Source organism: Dermacentor andersoni, chromosome 1 (assembly GCF_023375885.2).
Source record: "Dermacentor andersoni chromosome 1, qqDerAnde1_hic_scaffold, whole genome shotgun sequence".
Lineage (NCBI taxonomy): Eukaryota > Metazoa > Arthropoda > Arachnida > Ixodida > Ixodidae > Dermacentor > Dermacentor andersoni.
The window spans coordinates 292,382,059-292,388,663 of record NC_092814.1 but is presented as its reverse complement, the minus strand read 5'-3'; positions in this window follow the sequence as shown (position 1 = coordinate 292,388,663).

Genomic DNA, 6,605 nt, shown 5'->3' with positions numbered 1-6,605 from the left:
TGTACTTGCACTAACACGTGACTATATATTCCCTATCAATGCCAAGCTGCAAAGGGCTTGGCAGAGGCAAGATAGACCTGCAACTCCTGCTCCATGGAACATGGACATTTGCTCCAGATTACCCCAAGAAACAAGCAACCAGGACCTGCTAAATCATTAACAGGGGGTTGCACAGTATGTAGTTATACTTGTGGTTGATTTGCAAATGTTGAGAAGGCACAGGTATCTAGTGTGTGTACAACCAAGGAGAAGAAAGGAAATCGAGGGGTTCGATTTTTGTTAGTCATATCATAAGAAGCCAGTAAACAGACACCAAGGACAGCATAGGGGAAATTACTTGTACTTATTAATTGAATTAAAGAAATGATAAATTGATAGAATGAATCTGGCAGCATTGATGCCGTCGGGTAGCATGTGTGGCTTTATTGACTAGTTGCCTTCACCCAAAAAAGTTCATGTACACATGATGCCTGCAGCAGAAAGCAGTTCCACATCAATCGCCAAGGCTTGTGAGTGGTGGCGCTGGCTGAAACTCCAGAAAGTGGATGGGAAAACGGTGCCGCGGTAGCTCAATTGGTAAGAGCATCGCACGTGTAATACAAAGTCGGTTCGTATCCCACCTGCGGCCAGTGGTTTTTTCAACCACTTTCATTTCCATTAATTTAGCATTTCTTTAATTCAATAAGTACAAGTAACAACCAAGGAGGACATTAACAGCCTGCTGCTACTGCGGGCCATATGATCAGAGCCAGAGATCTTGCATCACATCACAAATACATGTATTACGATAGAATCCTGTTAATTTGAACTCCGAAGAGACTGGAAATTTTTTTGTATGAAACGGAGTGATAGCAAAGGAGAATCCCCTTTGATGTAGTGCCTGATCAATGGTGTGGTGCAGCGTGCAAACCAAAACAGTCTTTGGGCTGGCTCACATTGAAAACGTCTTACCTTCATCAGCGCATGACATGTGCAGGGAGAAGCCCAAGTTCCATATTAAGTTCAAGTGCAATAAGATTGCGCACTGTTTGCTGTGGGTCGGAGGGAAAACGTGCTAGGGAGACCCAAGGGATGGTGGATTGAGGCATGCTGTACTCCCACGTGTCCAGTATTGGAGACATGATCAAGTGCTCGCTGAGTGAGAGGGTCAGTCAGTGCATGGTACTGTGATCAAGTGTGCACTGTTTTGCTTGCTCCAGTTCACTCTTAGCTTCCCGCATGTGTTTCCTTGTCATTGTTGCAGCGTGCGACATTATGGTAGCTAGCAACGCATCGTACCTTCGCCTTTGGCTCGGGGTTTGTCTGAAGAGCGGTGCATGGGAGCGAGAGATTTGGTTCGAAATAACCATTGAGTGATTTTCGGAGTTCGAATTTGCAGGAGTTTTCTCTATTCAAATACATGGGACTTTGCCAGGACCAACAAAGCAGCTCGAATTGTCCGTCACTTTGAATTAAGAGATTTCGAAATATTGGGATTTCACTGTACTTTACTACTGGCATGTGCAACTAATAACACAATTGTATGTCAATACTTTCCCTGTGACACAAACTCTTCTAAGCCTTCAGGCTTGGCTTCAGAACAGTGTCTTATTCCTGACTTTATGACATTCTGCGTAAGAAAGAAAAGATTATGTGCAAAGACTGAACCACGAAGCAGCCGACTTACGGAAGCCTACATTTGTCTATAAAAGTGGCATCCTCTGCTCCTTTTCCATACATCACAAACCACCACAACCTTATTCGCAGTTTGAGAAGTATCATCACTTTAATTTTATTCCGTCGGATTTTTGTTGAAGTTTGGGGTTGGGTTTTGCTTTGGAGCTATCATTCGCTCTCCCACAAGTACTGCTACATGCTACTATTTTACTAGCCTAAAATATTGCTTTGCTCTGGCATGACAGTGCTGACTGAAAGCATTGGTCATTGTGTGGAGTTCGTAAAGAATACTACGAAACGTTCATATCAGTAATTTCAGTTTGACAAAACTTGCAATATTTTTACTCGCCTATAAAGCACACCCATGCACTAAAAAAATGCTTTACTGAAATGTTTTACCTGAAAGTTAGAGGCAGTTTTCAAACTGGCAGGAACCATTCCTCTATGGCATCCAAAAAAGTTTTTTTTTTTCAGAAGAAAGATTGTTATCCTCATCAGCCTATTTTATGTCCACTGCAGGACGAAGGCTTCTCCCTGCGATCTCCAATTACCCCTGTCCTGCACCAACTGATTCCAATTTGAGCCTGCGAATTTCCTAATTTCATCACCCCACCTAGTTTTCTGCCTTCCTTGACTGCACTTCCCTTCTCTTGGCACCCATTCTGTAACCTTAGTGGTCCACCGGTTATCTAACCTACGCATTACATGGCCTGCCCAGCTCCATTTTTTTCTCTTAATGTCAATTAGAATATCAGCTATCCCTGTTTGCTCTCTGATCCACCCCGCTCTCTTTCTGTCTCTTAACGTTACGCCTAATGTTCTAAAATCATTCCATCGCTCTTTGTGCAGTCCTTAACTTGTTCTCAAGCTTCTTTGTCAACCTCAGAGTTTCAGCCCCATATGTTAGCACCGGTATAATGCATTGATTTTACATCTTTCTTTTCAATGATAGTAGTAAGCTTCCAGTCAGAATCTGGCAATCTCTGCTGTATGCACTCCAACTCATTTTTATCCTGTAAATTTCCTTCTTGTGATCAGGGTCCCCTGTGAGTAATTGACCTAGGTTAATGTACTCCTTCACAAACTCTAGAGGCCGACTGGCAATCTTGTACTCCTGTTCCCTGGCCAGGCTATTAAGCATTATCTTTGTCTCCTGCATATTAATCTTCAACACCACTCTTCCACTTTCCCTGTTAAAGGGCCCCTGGAATGGTTCGGACAAATTTTGTAGACGCGTAGGGTACAGCTACAGTTAATCATTCCCACCACAATTTGTGTGAAGCGTCTCATATTAAGAGAGCTACGAATGATTACAAGTTGCCCTCCTCCATAGCCATGCATTTTCCCCTCAACTCGTTCGCAGAGTGATCGGGGCTAAGCTCCACCTTCACTGGCTCTGCGTCATGATGGCACATTGTGTCGTATTCTTCCAGTTGTCTAGGAGTGAGTGCGTGAAGCCTCTTCGACCTCTCTGCCAGCCGCTGTGCAGTCGACCCCAAGCGAGAATTATCGAAGCAGCGTGCATTGCTTCAATACAAACGGAGAGCTAATATTGCTCAAACATTTTAAACATCCAACAAGGCTGATTCTTGGGCTGGTTGGTAGGGTTTACCCATAATGGCAAAGCCTTTAGCGCAATTCAAAAAGACAGGGACACGACAGAGACACAACAGCAATGTGATCACGATAACGCTTCGAAAAAATTTACACCGACAGCAAAGAAGAATACACTTTATTACTGCTACTGCCACAGGGATATTTGCTCAACCGTGGAGGAATTTATAATTGCTACAAAGAGATTGTCTTGAATTCTTAAACATCTTATTTTTGTTCATTTCCTCCAGTTAGCTTTACCAATTTTAGTATTTAATAAAGATTGCCTAATTTCATCCAAATCTTGGCCAATCCCCCACAGTGGGTGTGCGCCATTGCACAAGGAATACCATACCATACCATTACTGCTACTGTGTTTGGAAGCTTTGTGCCACCAGGTGGCTGCACCATGCAGACCATTCATGTTTGCGCCGCTGCCCATCCCGTGAAACGTCATGGTCAAACGGCCGGCCAGGCGCAGTCTGCTTTCACTTGTGTTTACTCCAATACTGGACACACGAAACACCATTGTGGTAGTAATCCTCTGGCGTAAAGTGACGGCCGCAAATGCGCAAACCCAGCGTGATTGCTCAGTGGCTATGGTGTTGGGCTGCTGAGCACGAGGTCGCGGGATCGAATCCCGGCCACGGCGGCCGCATTTCGATGGGGGCGAAATGCGAACACACCCGTGTACTTAGATTTAGGTGCACGTTAAAGAACCCCAGGTGGTCGAAATTTCCGGAGTCCTCCACTACGGCGTGCCTCATAATCAGAAAGTGGTTTTGGCACGTAAAACCCCATAATTTTTTTTTTTTTTTTCAAATGCGCAAATCCTGGTGCCGATCGGATAATGACAGTCCGATGCGCTGCAGCCACTCCACTTGTCTGCTGCCTTGCAGAGGGACGTGATGTCGCAGCATGACATGTTGCCAGTCGCTACATTTGCGGCCCACAACGTAACAAGAAGGAACCATGGTGCTTGTGAAAATAAAGATTTAGATCAACTGACCGCGGAGCTCAACACGGAGCATGTTGTAACATAAGCAGATGACACTTGCTTTGTACTGGAAGTGCTTAAGTGTAGTGAGAAATTCTCCTTCTGCATTCTTTTTCTGTTACTTGCTTTTTATAGAAACGAATTAACTAACATGCCAACTATCACAAACAACATTTGTTCACCATAAAGTTGGAAAAATTATCGATGATGCGCCTTGGGCAGCCATTCGGATAGCTCGCCCTACTAGCTTTATTAGGGCAACTTGCGTCAAATTGTCAGGGGCGGCTGAAAATTCAACTGAGTGGCGTGCTGCGATTGGTAGCGACGTACGTTTTTAAATACTTGTAATAAATTGCAGGCTTTATGCGGAGCACTTAGATGCGTCAATTAATGATCAGAAGGACCTACCCTAATGACTACCCTAATGTTTGTACAAAATTGTCAAAATTGTTTCAGGGTCCCTTTAAGCATAGAGTTTCCTACAAAAATTATGCCTTTAAAAAAAATAAATTATGAGGTTTAACGTGCCAAAACCACTTTCTGATTATGAGGCACGCCGTAGTGGAGGACTCCGGAAATTTCGACTACCTGGGGATCTTTAACGTGCACCTAAATCTAAGTACACGGGTGTTTTCGCATTTCGCCCCCATCGAAATGCGACCGCCGTGGCCGGGATCAGATTCCGCGACCTCGTGCTCAGCAGCCCAACACCATAGCCACTGAGCAACCACGGCGGGTAAAATTATTCCTTTAAGGTCCTCAGTCATTTGTTGCAGTTTGTCCCCAGTGTTGCTGAACAGGACAATGTCATCTGCAAACCGAAGGTTGCCGAGATATTTGCGGTTGATCCTCACTCCTGAGCCTTCCCAGTTTAATAGCTTTAGTACTTCTTCCTAGCATGGAGTTAATAGCATTAGAGAGATTTTGTCTCCTTGCCTGACCCCTTTCTTTAAAACAAAAATGCTTTAAATAAGAATTAGCACCGCTTTCGCATCTCACTTGTTTGACAACATTAGTCGCAAATTGTTTCTCATTCCTGCGCTCCACTTACAATTCATAATTTTAACATAATGTTGTGCAAATTTTGGCCAGTTAACAATAAACGCTACTTTTCAACTTTCTCATTGTTTAGCATACCTGCGGGGGTATTCTGTAAGTGTCCACCTAGAGGACAAGTCCATTTCGTCTGCTACTGAAGTTTTGATCAATAAAAGTAAACCAAACACTGGAAGTTAATGCTGTGTCCTCATTCCTTTCCTGTCCTGTGCTTTTTTGTGTGTGCTAAAAAAAAAAGCTGCTACTTAATGTGGATTACCAACATTCCCAAGCATACGCTCTGTCATGGTACAGTTGCACAGTTGCATGGCGACGGATAAAACAGCGTGAAGCAAGATGTAAACTTGGGCTGCGATTTTGTAGCGTTGCCTTTTCCAATGCTTATTCATTTTTGTCTTTTCTCACTTTGTCAGCAGTCTGAGTGATGCGTTACCCATGTTATCAGTCGGCCATGAATGGTGGAGGATAATCTAGTGGAAGGCATTGCTGAAAAATTGCTGCCATAGAAAAAAAAAAGAGGGATGCGACACCAGTCGGCTTCAAACCAAGGTTTATTCAGAAAGCACACGAGTAATATATTCATTTTATTCCAGCGATCTCGTGTGAGCAAAAAGAACTAAAAATGATGAAAGCTAAAAAAAAAACAAGAAACGTAATAAACCATAGCGTTGTGCCAAAATTAAGTTCACTCTAAAATTTGTGCCTGCACTGTGCAATTCTATGGTTCGAAGTTGCCACTTGTCACGTCCCATTTCTATTCAAAGTATGTGTCTTGCTTTGCACTGTTTATCCATCACCACACAGTTTATTTGTAGCACCTGTAGTCCATATATTTTGCATGTACTTGTGAGGATAGATTGGGGACCGACTCCAGACCAAGATTTAGGTTCTGTGAAAGAACAACTACCTAATTCACACCAGGCATGTCACTGATATCATACAGCACATCAAAACAAAGATATTAAGCTTCCATAAGCGTGAGGCATACAAGCTGCGTCACACAATGCAGACACGCTCTCAGTGAACAAAAAGTGGAGCAAAGCTGAACATTTAAACAATAGCCAAGCAGCGCTTTTCTTGTCCTTGCTTTTTGTGACTGTCTGTCTTTTCACTTCTTTTTTTTTTTAGATTTGTTGTACGAATAGAAAATTCTGCCATCCAGCTTAATTATTGACTAAATCTCCATTTTTGTCATAGGGCAGAAAAGCTAAATGAGAAACAAAACAGAAAAATGCTAAGGCTTGAAGTGCTAAGTTGCAAAGAAAGATTGGTTGCTGTTTTCTGAAGTAAACTTTCACGAGCT